Source organism: Somniosus microcephalus, chromosome 3, assembly GCF_052327205.1.
Source record: "Somniosus microcephalus isolate GS21.2 chromosome 3, FLI_Smic_1.0, whole genome shotgun sequence".
NCBI lineage: Eukaryota > Metazoa > Chordata > Chondrichthyes > Squaliformes > Somniosidae > Somniosus > Somniosus microcephalus.
In genome coordinates, this window is record NC_140989.1 from 372,853,018 (window position 1) to 372,871,147 (window position 18,130).

General features: G+C 47.7%; 1 long non-coding RNA gene across 1 annotated transcript; it reads right to left on the reverse strand.

The window, feature by feature from the left end:
* Positions 1-8,224: 8,224 nt before the first annotated feature.
* Positions 8,225-16,290, reverse strand: LOC147122440 (uncharacterized). Its single transcript, XR_015077747.1, has 2 exons — positions 15,035-16,290; positions 8,225-9,278 (listed from the first exon to the last, which is right to left on the reverse strand). It is a non-coding gene; the product is annotated as an uncharacterized LOC147122440 (long non-coding RNA).
* Positions 16,291-18,130: the final 1,840 nt, after the last annotated feature.

The window sequence follows — 18,130 nt, forward strand, 5'->3', positions numbered from 1 at the left end:
AGTCTGTCCAGACCTGACAGAATTTTATAGGTTTCGATGAGATCCCCTCTCAATCTTCTAAACTCCAGTGAGTATAAGCCCAATCGACACAATCTCTCCTCATACGTCATTCCTGCCATCCCAGGTATCAGCCTGGTGAATCTTCGCTGCACTCCCTCCATGGCAAGAACGTCCTTCCTCAGGTAAGGTGACCAAAACTGCACACAATACTCAAGGTGCGGTCTCACCAAGGCCCTATACAACTGTAGCAAGACATCCTTGTTCCTGTACTCGAACCCTCTTGCTACGAAGGCCAACATACCATTTGCCGCCTTAACCGCCTGCTGCACCTGCATGCTTACCTTCAGCGACTGGTGCACAAGGACCCCCAGGTCTCTTTGCACTTCCCCTTCTCCCAATCTATTGCCATTCAAATAATAATCTGCCTTCCTGTTTTTGCCACCAAAGTGGATAACCTCACATTTATCCACATTATAGTGCATTTGCCATGTTTCTGCCCAATCACCCAACCTGTCCAAATCGTACTGGAGTTTCCCGACATCCTCCTCGCAGCTTACCCTCCCACCCAGCTTTGTGTCGTCTGCAAATTTGGAGATATTACATCCAATTCCCTTGTCCAGATCATTAATATATATTGTGAACAGCTGGGGTCCTAGGACCGATCCTTGCGGTACCCCACTAGTCACTGCCTGCCACTCGGAAAATGACCCGTTTATTCCAACTCTTTGCTTTCTGTCCGCCAACCAGTTCTCTATCCAAGTCAATACCTTGCCCCCAATCCCATGTGCCTTAATTTTGCACGCTAATCTCTTGTGTGGGACCTTATCGAAAGCCTTCTGAAAGTCCAAATACACCACATCCACTGGTTCTCCCTTATCTATTTTACCAGTTACATCCTCAAAAAATTCCAGTAGATTAGTCAAGCATGATTTACCTTTCGTAAATCCATGTTGACTTTGTCCGATCCTGTCACTGTTTTCCAAGTGCTCTGCTATTACATCTTTTATAATGGACTCTAGCATTTTCCCCACTACTGATGTCAGGCTTACCGGTCTATAATTCCCCACTTTTTCTCTACCACCTTTTTTGGATAGTGGGGTAACATTAGCTACCCTCCAATCCATGGGTATCGTTCCAGAATCTATCGAGTTCTGGAAGATGATCAGTAATGCATCTACTATCTCTAGGGCCACTTCCTTAAGTACCCTGGGATGTAGACCATCAGGCCCTGGGGATTTATTGGCCTTCAGTCCCATCAATTTTCCTAACACCATTTTCCTACAAGTACTGATTTCTTTCAGTTCCTCGCTTTCATCCGACCCTATGTTCCCCGGCATCTCTGGGAGGTTATTTGTGTCCTCCTTTGTGAAGACAGAACCAAAGTATGCATTTAGTTGGTCTGCCATTTCCTTGTTTCCCATTATAAATTCCCCTGATTCTGACATCATCATCTGGGGCTCCACACTGAAAGAACACAATGAGAGGCTGACTAAAGTGCTACAGAGCATACGCCGGAATGGACTGAAGCTCAACAAAGCCAAGTGTCAGTTTGGCGTCCAGGAAGTCACTTTCCTAGGAGATAATCTATCTGGTAAAGGAATAGAGCCAGATATGGAAAAAGTAAATGCCATACTCAACATGCCCCGACCCACTGATAAAAAAGGAGTGCTACGCATCATGGGGATGATAAACTTCATTGGAAAGTTAATTCCTAACTTGTCAGCCAAGACAGCCTGTCTGCGAGACCTGCTACATAAAACAAATGAGTTCGCATGGACAGAAAGACATGAACAAGAGTGGATGAACCTCAAAACAGCGCTGACAACCACACCTGTACTCACCTTTTTTGACCCAACAAAGAGAATCAAAGTGTCAATGGATGCATCAAAAGATGGCCTAGACGTGGTCTTGCTACAAGCAGAGTGTGAAGATTGGAAGCCTGTTGCCTATGCCTCCAGGCCTATGACTGATTCTGAGTGTTGATACGCCCAGATTGAAAAGGAATGTCCAGGCTTGGTAGTTGGACTAGAAAAGTTCCATGGCTACATATATGGACTTCCCACCTTCACAGTTGAGGCAGACCACAGCCCACTGGTTGCCATCATAAAAAAGAACCTGAATGAGATGTCTCCAAGGATTCAACGACTCATGATGAAGCTGCAAAGATATGACTTTGAACTGATCTACACACCAGGCAAACACATAGTGTTAGCAGATGCACTATCCCGAGCCCCCACAATGAGGAAGACATGGATGTTCATGTGAGTATGGTCACTGCTGCGCTGCCCGTGTCAGACACAAAATCAAAGCAAATAGCAGAAGAAACAGTAAAAGATACAGTGTTACAAACAGTAATAGAGAACATTCATCATGGTTGGCCAAAAGGTTCCTGTCCAAAGTACTATCACATCAGGTCAGAGTTAAGTGTCGCAAGTGGACTATTACTAAAACAGAACAGAATAGTCATTCCACAGGCTCTACGTCAAGACATGCTCAAAAGGATTCATGAGGGACACCTCGGAATTGAAAAATGCAAAAGGAGAGCAAGAGACACTGGGCTAGATTTTCAGTCGCTTGCGCCAGCAGTTAGCGCCTTAAGAGAAGTGTTTTTCAGGCGCTATGCGTGTAGCGCCTGGGCGCAGTGCAGTTTGCGCCCCGCCCCAAATTAAGTTGCCCGTTAGCGCCGGCGCAAAGTTTAGCGCCCGCCCGGATGCGCGCGCAGAAAATGACGTCACATCCTCGTGCAACGCCCTTTGTGCGCCCCGATTCCAAACTTCAGTCGGACCGCCCCATTGTGCAGCTGGCGGCCGGAGCGTTTGGAAAAAGGAACGCAACACAACCAGCGCGGGCCCCGAGGGGCGCAAATTAAAGGGGATGTACTCTCCAGTATAAAGGCCAGCCTTTTTTCAGAAAACACTCTTGTGCAACGCATTTCTGGAGACACAACAAGGAGGATAGCTAACTGGTTTCAAGCAGCAAGAGCCAGGTATTTTTGGACTCAGGCCAGAGCGCTGCAAGTGGCCTTTTGGAAATTAGAGTGTTTGCCAGGACTTGATGGGGGTTGCATGGGGTGCCAACGCGGAGCTGCAGCTCCATGTCCGTAGGGCTCGCAGACGCATTGTGAGAGGGGCAGCCCTGGCTAGAGGCAGAGGGGGCTACAGGCGTCGGCCACGTAGGCCTTACCCAGTCAGGCTATACCGCCAGCAGCGCTCCTACCTAAACATGAGTGCCGCGCGATGTGTTAAAAGGCTCTGATTCCGAAAGGAGGTGATTGCAGAGATCTGCCACCTGCTTCGCCGAGATCTGCGGCCAAAGCTCAGGTGCAGGACGTCTCTGTCGGTGGAAGTGAAGGTGACGGTGGCATTGAACTTCTATGCCACCGGCTCCTTCCAATACGCTGCTGGGGACATAGCAAACATCTCCCAGTACGGCGCGCATCGCTGCATCCGCCAGGTGACCGAAGCACTGTTCAGAAGGAGAAGCCAATTCATCTCCTTCCCCATGGCCCTGGAGAGCCAGCATCAGCGCGCATTGGTATTTTCCAGACTCGAGGAATTCCCCTTGGTGCAGGGCGCCATTGACTGTACGCATGTGGCTTTGCGGGCCCCTCTGGAGCATGGCGAGCAGTATCGCAACAGGAAGGGCTACCATTCTCTGAATGTGCAGCTGGTCTGTGACCACAAGCAGCGCATCATGGCAGTCAATGCCAGCTTCCCAGGCAGCAGCCACGATGCCTTTATCCTGCGGCAGAGTACTGTGCATGACATGTTCCAGGCACAGCCTCCCCCAAGAGGATGGCTACTCGGGGACAAAGGCTATCCTTTGTGCACCTGGCTCATGACCCCGCTCCGCGCGCCCAGGACCGCTGCTGAAGAGGCCTACAACGAGAGCCATCAAACCACCCGCAACATCATCGAGCTAACTATTGGGGTCCTCAAGCAGCGGTTCCGCTGCCTTGATCGCTCCGGAGGAGCTCTCCAGTATTCGCCGGACCGGGTCTCCCAATTTGTGGTGGTTTGCTGCATGCTACACAACCTGGCTATCCGCAGAACTCAGGCACTGCCACCTGACGTTGGACCAGCCCCTCAGGAGGAGGAGCAGGAGGAGCATGAGGAGGAGGAGGAGGAGGAGCAGGAGTACGTTCCCAGGAGGGAGCGACCTGGGCCAAGGGCCGCACGACGCCACCTTATTACACGGTACTTCTAAGCCCCCTGTCAGGGAATGGCCAGGGGCCATGAGGGAAGATGAATGCAGCCGCTCCGCAAGCCCTCAGCCGGCGAAGCCAACAAACACTAAGAAGAACAACCATGGAGACTGCATGAATAAAGATAATTTTTTATTACACAAAAATGAAAAGCCCTTCCCACATGAATCCCCAAAAACAATAAACGGGCCCCACAAAAAGCCCAACAAACGACTCACTCCCACAAACTGGGGAGGAGTCACTCCACCTTTCTTCAAACCGGGCCTCAACGTCGGCCTAACGCAAAAAATAAGCCCTCCAACAACACAACCATGGGCAAAATAAAGATGGCCACCGCCATATAAAAGGAAAGCTGCCCACACCCTCTACTGAGTGGCCCGCGAGGGCGAGACCTTGCCCAGCCTTTTGCCTCCCCTGCCCGGCCTGCTGCTCCTTCGCAAGCTCTGCCCAGTGGCTGCTGCGAGGCTGGGGGAAGGTGCCTGAGGCTCAGATGCCCTTCCGCCAGATGCCGCTGGGGGGCAGCCTACACGGCGTTTGGGCCTCGAGGGGCCGTCTGCTGAGTGGCGCACCTGAGCCTGGCCACCATCAGCTGCAGCCGCTTGCCCTTGACGCCCCAGTGGGGGAATGGCGGCGACGGATGGCGCAATGTGGGCCAGCTGGCGTGTGGGATGCGCTGGCTGTTGCTGTGGCGCGGTGGCACTCGGCCGGGCCCACACTGCAGGATCCGCAACAATCAGCCGAGGGGCGGCTTGCTGGGATGGTCCAGCGCGGCGGCTGCCCTGGCGATGCCTGCCTGAGACAGCGCGTGTGGCAGCAGTGAGTGCCCCTGTGGTCCTGGTGTGCGCGCGCATCACAGCCGCCAGGGTCTTGACGGCATCAGTCAGCATGCGGCCACTCGCGGCAGTTGCTGCCCCGAACTCGCGCACACTGGTCGCCAGCGACTCGATGGCCTCAGGCATGCGCCCCACCACGCTCATGAGCTCCGTGTGGCGCCGGTCCGAATCCGCGGCCATCTTATCCAGCTTCCGCACCTCCTCCGAGGTGAAGGTGTCCGGACTGGAGTCGCGACTCTCCCGCTGGGGAGGAGGGGGCCGAACTAGGGGACCCTTGCCGCGTTGGTGGCGGCGAGTGTGCCGAACAGCAGCACTCCCCTCTGATCCTTCCCCCCTTTGGGGGGAAGGCCGCGGGCCACGCGCACGGCTCCTGGGTGGCTGGACGCCACTGGTCCCAGAAGCTGCATTGCCCTGTGACAGTTCCTCCAGGCACTCGTCCAGTGAGGAGGTGTCAAGCATTTCCTCCTCTCCTGCGGGACGTGACTGTTCCCCCGAAGGTCCGGCTTTCTCCTCCTCCTCCTCCTGGTCGGAGGTGCTGTCACTGGCAGCTTCAGGGTCCTGGTCGTCACCAGCTGAAAGCAGGAATGCACAAGAGTAGCTTCAGAGTGAGGAGACGGCGTCAGCGAGGGAGTTAGGACTGGTGGCATTCAGCGCATTGGTGGGACAGTGGCAAAGGAGGTAGCTCGGATGGGCCAGTGCGACGCGAGAGGGCCAAAAGGCGAGGTCCTTACCATTGCCGGGCAGTGGAGGGTCGGATACTCCGCACGCTGTGGGGACAATCACACGGGCTCCCATGAGCACACACACGCGCTCCTCCAGCCGAGTGAGCTTCTGCAGCTTGGCACGGCCACCCCTGGCATGCGCCTGGCGATTAACCGCTACTTTAGCCTGCAAGAGAAAGGACGGGCTGTAAGTGCGCAGTGAAGCCCTGATGTAGTGTGCACTGCCTCCCATGGTGGAATAGCTTGGACAGAGTGAAGCCCTGATGTAGTGTGCACTGCCTCCCATGGTGGAATAGCTTGGACAGAGTGAAGCCCTGATGTAGTGTGCACTGCCTCCCATGGTGGAATAGCTTGGACAGAGTGAAGCCCTGATGTAGTGTGCACTGCCTCCCATGGTGGAATAGCTTGGACAGAGTGAAGCCCTGATGTAGTGTGCACTGCCTCCCATGGTGGAACAGCTTGGACAAAGTGTAAAGTGCCGAATGGCCATGTGATGCTCATGACTGTCCCAATGCTGCTGGCTGAGGGCTGGCCAATAGGACTTTCAGCTCCCTTTGCCCATCATGTCAGGTGTACATGCAAGAATGAGGAGGAGACTGGAAAGGCTACTCACCTTCACAATCCTGGTCAGATCGTTGTATTTTTTACAACATTGTTTGTGGGTCCTGGGGGCATCGCCGGTGAACGTCACCCTCTGGGCGATCTGCTTCCAGGCTTTGGTGTAGTCGTGGTGGGTTGGATTCCTCCCACTCTCTGGGAACAAGATCTTGCGCCTCACCTCCAGAGCTGTGACCATTATGTCCAGATCACCCTCTGAGAAGCGCAGGGCACGCTGACGGGCCTTCTCTGGCGTTGCCATGACTCCCTGGGGCTGAGCAGCAGTGTTGAGGCCTCTTTGCAAGGCTGCAGTGTGCAGGGCGTGGCAGCAGACCAATTCGTCCCTTCCCCCTTTAAGAGCTGGTCGGCGCCACGGGGTCTGCTGTCAGTCCAAAAATGACCGCACCCGCGCTGCGCCCCGCCTGGGCGCTATCCCTCTGGACCGCCGGCTTAGCGCCTAAAGATAGGAGTGGAACGCCTCTTTTAGCGCTCCACCAATCTCTTAGGGCGAAGCCACTGAATTTCCGGCAATGGGGCGCTACTTTGGGGCGGGCGCTAACTTCGGGCGGGCGCTAAGGTTAGCGCCCCAAAACTGTCTATACTGAAAATCTAGCCCACTGTTTATTGGCCTGGCATAAATAAGGACATTGAGAACATGATCGGCGAATGTGAGACATGTCAGAAACACCAAAACAAACAAGCAAAGGAACCAATGATAGTAGCTGACTATGGCAAAAGGTTGGTATGGACCTTTTTCATTTGAATGGTAAAGACTATCTATTAGTGATTGACTACTATTCTAACTATCCTGAGATGGCGCTGCTCTCAAGCACCACAGCAAGCAGTGTCATAATGCATGTGAAATCCGTCTTCACCAGACATGGAATTCCCAGGATTGCCGTTAGCGACAATGGTCCGTGCTTCAACTGTAAGGAGTGGCAACAGTTTGCAGCACATTATGACTTTCAACACATCACATCCAGTCCTCTGTATGCTCAGTCGAATGGTAAGGCAGAGAAAGGTGTTCAAGCTCTCAAACAGCTGCTGAGGAAAGCAACAGAAAGCAAGTCTGATCCTTATCTCGCCCTGCTGAGCTACCGAGCCTCACCTTTAGACTCTGGTTCTTCACCTGCTGAACTCCTAATGGGTCGCAAGTTGCGCACCACGCTACCCTGCTGTGCAAAAGAAAAACAGAGTAAGGAATTGAGACAGAGACTTCAACTGTTAAAGCTGAAACAGAAATCATACTATGACAAGTCATCCAAAACTCTGAAACCATTGACAAGGGATGATGTTGTCAGGATTGAGGATCCAGATGCATGGAACAGGAAAGCTACAGTTCTTGAGGAAGTAGGACCAAGGTCATACACTGTTAGAACTGAGGAAGGACAGATTCTCAGGAGGAACCGCCGTTCCCTCCTGAAAACACAAAAAACTATCCAAGAGCAAATCGATGACAATGCTGCAACTGAATCTTGTCACTCACCACCAGAACAATCTAACACAAACACACATACAGGCTCTCATGAAAACACATCAGACTTACCTGTGCTGAGAAGATCCACACGTGAAGTAAAAAAGCCTGATAGACTTAATCTTTGAGTACAAAGAAAACTATATTGAAAATGTATTGACGGTTGTGAAGATGTTTATGTCGTTATGATTGATTGATATTAATTTTGTTTAACCTCAAAGAAAGGGGATGTAATGATCAGTAACATGTCATCCTAGGGTGGTACACTAGTGTAGTGTATGTACCTTTAAGAGCCCCTGTGTACTGTAATACCGGTAGTGACCACTCGGGTATATAAGCCTGTATAGCGTCTTGTCGAAGTTTCGACTGTTCAATAAGACTCTGTGAAACAAAGTGATCGTCAAAGGCAGACTTTATTTAACTACTTGCTAGCAAGGGGAGCTTCACGTAGGCAATGGCTATCGTGACTTCTCCGAATACATGGACAAAAACACCTCTTTTTATACACAAAGATCAAAACCTTTTATCACATGGTATGGTATTGAGACACAACTAAATAACATTAAGGAAGAGATGAGTAAGAAATGTTTAAGGTCAACAAGAAGATGACTAAAGGGTCAGCAGAGCCTCGGTGTCTTAAGATAAGGTTAGCCCATAGATAATCAAAAGTCATGATGCAGGAATACCTTTAGATAAAGTTAATTAATTTTATACAATGGAGACGGTTTGTCTCTCACTTTGGTTCTGGACATTCATACGAATGTTTACAGTACATGTCCTTTGGTTTATCATGCTTTTGTTCTGTTAAGCTTATCTTGTTTATGGAACTGTCTAGCCTGCAAGCTACAAAGGAGTCACATCCTCTTCCTTAAACCGTTTCCTAATATGGGCCTGCCCATTTCCCCTTATGTTATACTGTGTGAAGCCATTTTGGCCTGTTGAAACAGTTCCAGACTCCATTTTAATATAACAGAGTATGTGTGCTTATTTTATACTAATATGTGTGGATATATATATCTATGCTGATGCACTTCTACATTCCCCCATTTTGTCCTTCCTAGGACAATATAGCCCCCATTAATTCTTTCAGTCCCTTTTGTCGGTCCTCGTTTCTTTCGGGGTTCTTCGTTATCTCTCTGACAGCTTACGCATACCATCTCGATGATTACATACAGCGTAAACAATAATTTCATCGTTTCAAGTCCCTTTTTTTTTAAATGTCCCCGTCTGGTGCCTTCTTACAATGGGATGCGTGTATCCAAGTCGGTCTTTCCTTGATTTTAACAGCTGTGTTTGTTGTCAGGAGTACTTGGTATGGCCCTTCAAAGCGTGGCTGTAGTCCGTTCTTTCTTTTGAAGACCTTTACGTATACGTTATCTCCTGGTTCCAAGCTATGGCACCTTCCTTCCGCTGGTTCCGTTTGCGCCTCTTTAACCTGCTGGTGAAAGCTGGAAATACATCTCGTTAATGCAATACAATAATTTAACATGTTCTCATCCATTTTATGGATGTCCATTTGCTTAACCGTAAGTGGCGCTGAAAATGGCAGTCTTAGGGGTCGTCCCATAACAATCTCATGTGGCGATAGTCCGGTTGTCCTGTTAGTTGCTGCTCGCATTATCATCAATGCTAGGGGTAATAGTTCGACCCATTTAAGTCCAGTTTCATTGCAAAGTTTAGAAAGTTTATTCTTCAGTACCCCGTTGTACCTTTCTACTAATCCTGCAGATTGCGGGTGGTAGCTGCAGTGAAAATGTTGGTTGACCTGTAAAGCTTTACATAATTCCTTTATAATGGTTCCAGTAAAGTGTGATCCGTTGTCGCATGAAAGTTGCGTAGGTATTCCAAACCTTGGTGTGACTTCTTTCAGTAAACATTTTGCAACCGTTACGGCATCATTTTTCTTACATGGAAAAGCTTCCACCCATCTTGAAAACATGTCTATGATTACTAATATATATTTGAATCCAAGACATACAGGTAGTTCAATAAAATCCATTTGCAAATTTTCAAAAGGGCCTGATGGATTTGGGTGGGAAGCAGCCTGTACTTTCTCTGTCTTGCCTGGATTCATTTCCTGGCAAGTGGTGCACCTTTCACTAATTTGTTTTACAACTGTCGTAATTCCTGGTGCATACCATGTTTGATTAATATAGTCTGCCATCCCCCCTTTGCCTGCATGCGTGAACATGTGAACGCATCGGGCAATCCATGGAATTAAAGATTTAGGAGCCACCATACGGCCATCCTGGTGAACCCATACCCCTTCGGGTGTTTTAAAACAGAAATCCCTTGCCCAACCTAACACTTCGTCCGAATCAGCCTGTGACTGGAAGGCTAAAACATCTTTAATCGAAGGTGGGTCATTATCTGATTTTTGCTGACGCAGTGCAAAGACTGATACTTGCAGCCCTGTATTGGACAGAGCTGCTGATTTAGCAGCTTTGTCTGCCCGATCGTTACCCAATGATATCTGATCCTGACTACCTGTGTGAGCCTGACATTTTATAACTGAAATTCTAGTGGGACACATCAAAGCTTTCAGAAGATTATTAATTTGTTCTGCATTCTTAATGGTTGATCCTGAAGAGGTTCGGAATCCCCTTAATTTCCAAATCTGTCCGTAGTCATGAGCGACTCCAAAGGCGTACCTGGAATCAGTGTAAATGTTGACTGATTGGCCTGTTGCTAGTATACACGCTCTTGTAAGGGCAAATAGTTCTGCTTGTTGTGCTGAAAAGGACTGAGGTAGTGAGTGTGCTTCTATAGTTGTGTGGTCGTCTGATATGGCGTATCCAGCTTTAGGTGATCCCATCTCATCTCTAAGAGCCGACCCGTCTACATAGTATGTCAGGTCGCTGTTAGGAATGGGAGTCTCTGTTAGGTCTGCCCGAGGCTTGGTCACTAATTGGGTGACTGTTTCGCAGCAATGTGGGATTCCATCTTCTTCTGTGGGTAACATTGTGGCAGGATTGAGAACTGAACATCTCTGAATTACGAGGTTGGGGTTAGATAGTAATTCAACCTCATATTTACTGCTGCGGGCTGACGTCAGATGTTGGGTTGCACATTTCGTCAATAGTACTTCAACTCAATGTGGCACAAACAAAACAGTTCGATGATTAAGCGTAATACTCTGAGCTTGTTTTGCAGCATAATAAGCGGCTGCCAAAATTGGCAAGCATCCAGGCAGACTACGTGCTACTGGGTCTAACTGAGTACTAAAATAGGCTAAAGGTCTTTGTTTATCTCCATGGGTTTGAGTCAAAACGGACTGGGCGAATCCTGCTTTATTATGCACAAAAAGATTGAACTGTTTCTGATAGTCTGGTAGCCCCAATGCTGGAGCTGACAACAGGGCTTGTTTTACGTTTTCAAAGGCGTCCTTTGCCTTTTGATTCCAAACGAGAGGATCTTCCTGTAGTGGCATAGAGATATCTAGCAATGGTTGGACCAGATCCGAATATCCCGTAATCCATTGTCGACAGTATCCTGTTATGCCAAGAAAATGTTTCAGCTGTTGTTTAGTGGCGGGCAATGGTGCTTGGTAAATTGCTTTTACCCTGCTCTGTGTCGGACAGCGACCATCTCCACGGAGTTCATGTCCCAAATACTGCACTTTCTCTGATAAAAACTGCATCTTGGACCGTGATATTTTATGTCCCTTTGCGGCCAAGGCGTGCAGCATAATAAGCGAGTCGGTTTGACATGACTGTTTATCAGGCGAGGCTATCAGTAAATCATCGACATATTGGATTAATGTGGACCCTCCCGTAAAGGTAACGTCCTCTAGATCATGCCTGAGACTTTGAGAAACGATTGTGGGACTTTCTGTATATCCTTGCGGGAGCCTTGTCCAAGTATACTGTGTTCCCTTGAACGTAAAAGCGAACAGGAACTGCGAATCTTGGTGGATAGGAATGCTGAAGAATGCTGAGCATAAATCAATAACAGTGTAGTATTTTGATCCAGAAGGAATACTAGTTAGGATTGTGGCAGGATTTGGCACAACTGGATAAACTGGTAGTACTGATTCATTAACTGCTCTTAAATCCTGCACTAGTCTCCATTTCCCACTTTCTTTCTTTTCGACAGGAAGAATCGGTGTGTTGCACGGACTCTGTGTCGGGACGATTATTCCCTGTTGCAACAAAGAGTTAATGACAGGCTGAATTCCTTGCTCAGCTGCCGCTGACAGTGGGTACTGGGAACGCCGAGGCAGTCGAATGGATGGTTTTAGTGTAACTTTATATGGCTTAGCAGTTAACATCTTGCCGACCTCGTTTGGATGGTTAGACCAGACTTGCGGCGGAACCTGATCAAGCAATTGTTGTGTTTCCCTTGGGATACTTAGAGGCGGGTTTTCTTGTGTAACTTCATATAAAGGACACATAATGCATATTTCGGTAGGGATGTATACTTGCAGTCCCTTATTTGAACAAACTATTGTTGCTTGCATTTTGCACAGTAAATCTCTTCCCAATAGGTTCATAGGGGTATCGTCTGATAAGAGGAAGGCATGTTGACCAGAAAAACTGCCTGTCTGTACTTCTAGTGGCTCTGACCACGTCATATTTTGTAGGGCACCGGAGAGTCCCACGCACGTGACCTCTGCGTCAGTGCACGGGGTTCCTCTTGCGTGTTGTTTTGTTAGCAGCGAGGTTGTGGCTCCGGTATCAACTAAGAATGGGACTTTCCTACCTTCTACTTTTATGGATAAAACTGGCTCTTCCCTAGAATTTACTGAAACTGAAGGTAACTGTGTCGGGTGGGTAACGGTCGGGACTTTGTCTCTGCGTCATGCATAGTTTTGGCCTGGGGGTCCGAATTGTTCTCCAATAATTTGACCTCCCCAAGGATTCCCTGTTGTAAAATTTGTTTGTGGACGAGTGTAAACCTGGGCTTGGGTATTTATATTATTAGGTGCGCTTCCCCAGCCTTGGTTTGACTGTTTTGGAAGCAGGCAGTCAGACTTCCAGTGTCCGATCTGACCGCAGTTATAACACGCAGAGTTTGTGACTCTTCCATTCCACTGTCCTCTGCTAAAGCCTCTCCTATTACGTCCTCCAAATCCTCCCCTGTTTCCCCCTCTGCCCCGTCCGCCTTGCTGACCTTGATAACAGATAGTGGTTTTGGCAGTCGGGGTTTCCAGAGCCGATTGTTCCATAAAGAGAGAAGCCTTATTCTTTTGGTCTCTATTCCTCTCCTGGATTCCTTTCAGAATTTGTGTTAATTCGGGGGTTGTTTTATGTCTCCAGTCTAAGCAGACTAGAGTCAATGGTTCCCTAAGTTCTGATCTGAGACCGTTTACAAGGGTGTTGATCAGGGGAATTTGATAATTTTCCTCAGTCATTCCGGAATGTTGTCCCATGATTAATTCTATTCTTTCGATATAATCCTCAACATCCTCGTCCTTTTTTTGTGTTGTTTCAATTATTTTTGACCAATTAATTCTTTTTGGGAATTTAGTATGCATGGCTCCGTATAAATCAGTCCAGAACTGGTCGGTTGGTACTGTTTCTGGATTCCCATTGTTGTTGTTTCTATGATCACTAAAAGTCTTAAACCCTCCTTCGCCTTCGGTTAACAAGCGATACTTTGAATCTTTCAGCCAAGCTCTAAACAACTGGTCGACATCCACAATGGTGGGTTGATGGCAAACAACGATGCTTTTAAGTTCGCTAAATGCCTTTTCCAAATTCTCTGCGGGGTCTGGTAATTCGTGGATTATTGTCCGTAATTCGGAAGCTGTCCAAGGGCGATGGCCAGTACTTGGGGCTTCGTCTGCTTGGTGGACATTGGGAAATCGTCTTAGTGGAAAACCTGTTTCTACTGTACTGGTAGGTGGCTTGGCAGGTTGGGATCTAGTATAATAATGGGACCCTGAGCCGCTGGCACCACTGGCACCAGAATTTAGGTCAGGTTCCTGATTGTGGGGTTCTGGCGCGGCTACCTCTTCTGGTTGTTCTGCTACATATGCGGGAGGTAGCCTGGGTGGGATCCTATACCATCCCTGATCTTCGTCATCACTTATGTGTGACGTATCAGACAAGAGAGGGTAAATGGGGAGTGGGGTCAAATGCTTCGGGTTAGGTTTTGAATCCCTCTGTATGTATTCCTCATGTTTAGTTAACCTATTTGTAGGTTCTTTTTTTGTTGTTTTTGGTGGTGTTCGTAGTAGCCAATCTACTGGCTTGTATACTACGATCCCTACGCTTCTGTGCTTCCTTTTTCCAATCTGAAAAGGCTGACCAATTTACTGCTTTTTTTCCTTTTCTCTGCAGGTCTCTAGCCACGAGGCGATTCTCTAGACATGTTATTCTGTCCAAATTAAAGGTTCCGTCTATAGGAAATGGGTATTTGTCATTCTTGGTCCATTTAGATCATTTAGGTAAATCAATTGTGGATGATCGGCCACAATTTTGAAAAATATGGAAAGCTGGGGTTCCCTTTTCGGGGACCTTGCTTTCTGCAGCTCCCATCCTAGTTAGTTCTTAATTTCCACTAGCTGCACTTGTTCTGGGTCGCAAGTTTTACCCTCAACCCTCTTACGACCCCTACAGGCTGACCAAAGTGCTGAGAGCGATGAACAATAATAACAATCAAGAAAATACTAAGGAATAACTTGAAGGTCCAAACAGGTACACAAAAGAACTCAGACATAAAATAGCGTAAGTACAGTTATGCAGGCTTTCTACAAAAGCTAAATTACAATCCGACAGTTTTCTCGATCTGCGTGGTACGCTCTACAGATCGAGGCCTTATTTTACAAGCTTTTAACGACTAATCACGATCCTAAGTGCCTTTATGCCTCTCCGCCCACTTCAGGGTCCTGACCTTCGCGTGGGGGATTTCCCCTCTTAACAACCGGTCTAAGGCTGCGCGTTTGAGACAGGCACTTCCTTGTCCTAGTCGATCAACTCAGTCACCAACAGTTTTTTTTTAATCTTTACAAACTTTACATATGCATATAAGCGTTATTTTACAAAACAGTTGTATTTTATTTCTGAATCCTTATTCTATACTTATCCTTACTCTAACTGCCTATCTATCCTTCGGGATTACTAGGTAGTCCCTTCACAGATTACGTCACTGTACACTCTCTGCCTATCCTTCGAGCTAGTCTCTTCACAGGCCCTCTGGTACCCTTATTTCTTTCTTTCTGTGTCTATCCTTCAGGCTAATCCCTTCACAGTACACTCACATATATTCCGGAACTCAACCTGGTCGTGACGTTTCTGTTGTCTCCCTTTGTCCGATAGTTTTGAAACCTGAACCGGCAGTATCCTCCTCCTTTTAATGTCAAAAAGAAGCAAAAGGTTACAACAAGTTAACTCAAGTTCCAAACACACATGAGTCTTAGCCGATCGCAGTGCTCCCGTCGGAAGTGACAGACTACACCTACTATGTATCTAAAGAGAAATCCTTTTCTTTTTCTGTGAGAAAACCTCACTTATGGCCATTCAGGATTTGTTGTTAGCAAAGCATGGTGTCCTCGTCCGTGACTTACTGAAAGGTAGCAAGCGATCTCGGTGGAACCTCCAAGAAACTGTCGAAGTTTCGACTGTTCAATAAGACTCTGTGAAACAAAGTGATCGTCAAAGGCAGACTTTATTTAACTACTTGCTAGCAAGGGGAGCTTCACATAGGCAATGGCTATCGTGACTTCTCCGAATACATGGACAAAAACACCTCTTTTTATACACAAAGATCAAAACCTTTTATCACATGGTATGGTATTGAGACACAACTAAATAACATTAAGGAAGAGATGAGTAAGAAATGTTTAAGGTCAACAAGAAGATGACTAAAGGGTCAGCAGAGCCTCGGTGTCTTAAGATAAGGTTAGCCCATAGATAATCAAAAGTCATGATGCAGGAATACCTTTAGATAAAGTTAATTAATTTTATACAATGGAGACAGTTTGTCTCTCACTTTGGTTCTGGACATTCATACGAATGTTTACAGTACATGTCCTTTGGTTTATCATGCTTTTGTTCTGTTAAGCTTATCTTGTTTATGGAACTGTCTAGCCTGCAAGCTACAAAGGAGTCACATCCTCTTCCTTAAACCGTTTCCTAATATGGGCCTGCCCGTTTCCCCTTATGTTATACTGTGTGAAGCCATTTTGGCCTGTTGAAACAGTTCCAGACTCCATTTTAATATAAGAGAGTATGTGTGCTTATTTTATACTAATATGTGTGGATATATATATCTATGCTGATGCACTTCTACAGTCTTGTATCTTTTAGTTCACCTCCAGACTTTGTTCAGTAAACACCTGTTAAACCAACTCCTGCATTCCGTGTCTCCATTAACACACGGATACAACAGTGGCGACGAATTGGAAACGGACTTACCTGCAATTCGGCAGCACCTCAAGGAAATCGATTCCTCAGACGAAGGTCGAAGAAAAAAAAAAAAACTGTGGTTTCACCAGCTAGCCGGGCTGGTGGCAGGTACTGCACTACTCCTTCCTGGGTGGCAGGCTGGGGCTCGATCGGGTGGCTCTGCAGCGGGGCCAAGCAGCGAGTCGGAAGGCGGAGGCAAACAGAGACGGAGGGTGGAGCACTCGGGAGATGGCCGGCGCTGCAAAGCAGGTCGGCGTTCGGATCAAGCAGAGGGAGGGAAAAGTCCCAGAGAGTCCGGCAGGAACGAGTCTCCAACTGTTGAAAATATATGTCTAAATAAAAACCGCTGAGAACAGCGTTGTCAGCAGCGGCAGCGGCGGGAAAGCGCGGGAGGCGCCATTTTTACTCGGCAGGGAAGAAGGGAAAGCGCGGGAGGCGCCATTTTTGATTTTCAGGATGCCGAAGACTGGCAATATTACTGCTTTCGATAGTGATATAGAGGATTGGACCACATATGTGGAAAGAGTGGAGGTATATTGCACAGCGAATGAAGTAGCGGATGATAAAAAGGCATCGGTACTTTTAAATCTGATGGGCGCAAGGACATACGGGCTGTTACGAAACTTAATCACTCCAGCCAAACCGATGGACAAGAATTTTAAGGAGATTGTTCATACCATACAGGAGCACTTAAACCCAACACCGCTGCTGATAGCGGAACGATTCAAATTCTTCAGGAGGAATCAGCACAAGAATGAAAGTAACGCTGATTACCTCACCGAATTAAGAAAGCTGTCAAAGCACTGCCAATTCGGGGCAGGACTGGCAGATTCTCTATGAGACAAATTCGTCTGCGGTCTCCTAAGCGAAGGAACACAGAAAAGGCTACTTTCTGAGAAAGATTTGGCACTGGACAAGGCTTTCAGTGTGGCTGTATCATACGAAGCAGCAGCAAGAGGAGCTGCAGAGATACAGCAAAAGCCACAGGACATTGGCACCCATAAAATGACACGGGGTTTCGAGAGATGTTATCGCTGCGGAAGATCCACCCATGACCAGAGGGACTGCTGGTTCAAGGACAAAGCATGCAGGCAATGCGGAAAGATGGGACACATTGCACGTGTATGCCGATCTGGAAAAAAATCCACTGACAGAAAAAAGGTCAATAAGGAAAAGTACAGAAAGGTACAAATGATGACGGACAGTAGCTCCGAAGACCAGAAGAGCGATAGCGACTCCGGAAACAAGAGACTAAGCTGTCTCAAATTACATAATCTAATTGCCAAAGAAGATTACCAGACCATTTGGGTTACCCTCACGATAGCGGGGTCCCCAGTTAAAATGGAGCTAGATACAGGATCAGCTCTGACCGTCATAAGTCGACGGGATTACGAGCGGCTATTTCCGCATATACCTTTGAAAGACACATCCATTATCTTGAAGACATATACGGGGCAGAAAGTATGCCCCAGAGGGAAAATAAGGGTGCCTGTTGTATACAACGGCAAGGAAATACAGAAGTTGTATTTATACGTTCTGCAAGATGGTGGTCCACCGTTGTTGGGACGTGAATGGATCAGGAAGATACGTTTAGACTGGCAGTCCATTCAGGTACTGACGGTGACCAGTAAGAAAAAAAATGATGATGACGTCATACCTGAACGATTAAAAGACATCTTGGCCAACGCCAAAGAAGTGTTTCAACAGGAACTAGGAACCTTGAAAGGCGTCACCGCCTCAATAAAAGTGGAAGATGCGGCAATTCCCAAGTTTTTTAAGGCAAGGCCAGTGCCATACGCAATTCGTCCAGCAGTCGAGGCAGAGCTGGAGAATTTGGAAAAAGCAGGTGTGTTATCCAAGGTAGATTGGAGCGAGTGGGCAACACCCATCGTCCTGGTCATGAAGAAAACGTTGAATAATGATAAATCTGAAGAACAGTGAAAAATTCG